Source organism: Bombyx mori, chromosome W (genome assembly GCF_030269925.1).
Source record: "Bombyx mori chromosome W, ASM3026992v2".
In the NCBI taxonomy this organism is placed as follows: domain Eukaryota; kingdom Metazoa; phylum Arthropoda; class Insecta; order Lepidoptera; family Bombycidae; genus Bombyx; species Bombyx mori.
Window position 1 is genome coordinate 7,989,973 of NC_085135.1, and position 2,093 is coordinate 7,992,065.

The following is a 2,093-nucleotide window of genomic DNA, read 5'->3' on the forward strand; positions in this document are numbered from 1 at the left end:
ATATATATATATATATATATATATATATACTTATCTTCTCTACTTATATGCTCAACTCAACAGATACAAGTGAATCTGAAACTTTTTATTCAGCAAACAGCGACAACAGCGATATTAGTGTGCCTTCTTTAGCAGAAACATTGTCTTCACGGTTCTCTGGTGTTCCCAGGAATTTTAATGTCGTTCATATCAATGCCCAGAGTATTCCGGCTCATTTCCCTGACATGCTGGCAAGTTTTGATTCTAAGAATATCCATGCTATACTTGTGTCAGAATCTTGGCTTAAGCCATGTCTTCCGTCTACATCTTATACCATTCCTGGTTTTCAACTTTTTAGGAACGACCGTATTACTGGTGGCGGTGGTGGCGTTGCCATTTATATCCGTTCATATTTTAATTGTACAGTTGTTAATGTATCGGCCCAGCCTACACCGCCATGTGCGGGCGAGCACTTATTTCTTGAAATAGAACTTCAACACACGAAGATGCTACTTGGTGTTTATTATTGTCCTTCGTCAAGTATAGATTTTTTTACTTCTTTTGAAACTTTGCTAGAAAACATAATGCCTTCATATACTCATACCATTATCATGGGTGACTTTAACACATGCCTCCTTAAAAATAATTCTCGCAGTACTTTATTTCACTCGATGATCGAATCGGTAAATTTAACTATTCTACCGTTGAACTCGACACATCATTTTCCAAACTGTGCTCCTTCACTTCTTGATCTTATTTTCGTTACTTCTCTTGATTACGTGGCTGACCATGGACAATGTTCAGCTGACGCTTTCTCATATCATGATCTCATTTTCGTCTCATACAAAGTACGACCTCCTAAGGCTAAGTCAAAAATTCTTCTGCTGCGCAGTTTTAACGGTATGGATATTGAAAGTCTTCGAGAAGATGCAGGCAGCATTGACTGGACTGCTTTGACGTGTTCTACCTCAATCAATGAGAAAGTTGATCAGTTCAATGCAAAATTAACTGGTCTATATGACAAGCACGCACCATGTCGACCAGTAAGAATAAAACATTTGCCAGCGCCGTGGCTTACTAATGAAATTAAAAGTATCTTAATCAAGAAGGCGGCTGCTAAATTAAAATATAAGAAAAAACCTACCCTCGAAAATGGCACAAATTATCACCGCATCCGTAATCACTGCAACAGGGTGTGTAGGGGTGCACAACGCCAACATATCCATAGTGCTGTCGAAAATGGAGATCCAGCTAAAGTCTGGAAATTTCTTAGATCACTGGGGATTGGAAAATCACAACATAACACTCATTTATCTCATTCGAGTATTGATTTATTAAATCAACATTTCTGTGCGTCGTCCGATTTTGATGGGACAACTAAATCAAAAACATTAAATCATATTTCATCTCTTCCAGTCCCAAATTGCTCTCCATTTGTTTTTAATCACCTAACGGCTTGTGATGTTAAGCGGAGCATATTATCTATAACTTCCAATGCAGTTGGGAGTGACTGTGTCGCCCGTAATATGATCCTTCCTATCCTGGACCAAATCCTTCCCGTTATCTGTCATATCCTCAATCACTCATTATCTAGCGGCATCTTTCCAAAGGCTTGGAAAGAAGCACAAATTACACCACTGCCAAAAAAGTCGAATCCTATATCCTTTTCAGAATACCGTCCAATTTCCATTTTACCGTTCCTTTCAAAGGTTTTAGAACACTTGATTCACAACCAGCTCAATGAGTTTCTTACAAGGAATCAGCTTTTAAACCCTTACCAATCCGGCTTTCGTCCTGGTCATAGCACAGTCACAGCCCTGGTGAATATTACGGATGCCATCAGACTTGGCATGGAGAGTGGGAAACTGACGGTGTTGGCATTGCTGGATTTCAGTAATGCATTTGGCACCGTTGAGTTCGACATACTTCTAGCCATCCTTAGCTCCATTAACATATCTCCGACCGTGGTTGATTGGTTTCGAAGTTACCTGTCTGGTCGCCGACAGCGTATTCACTGTGAGAATGCCTATTCTTCATGGTGTGAAACGCACGTAGGTGTACCGCAGGGTGGCGTTTTATCCCCTTTACTTTTTTCAATTTTTATAAATTCTATT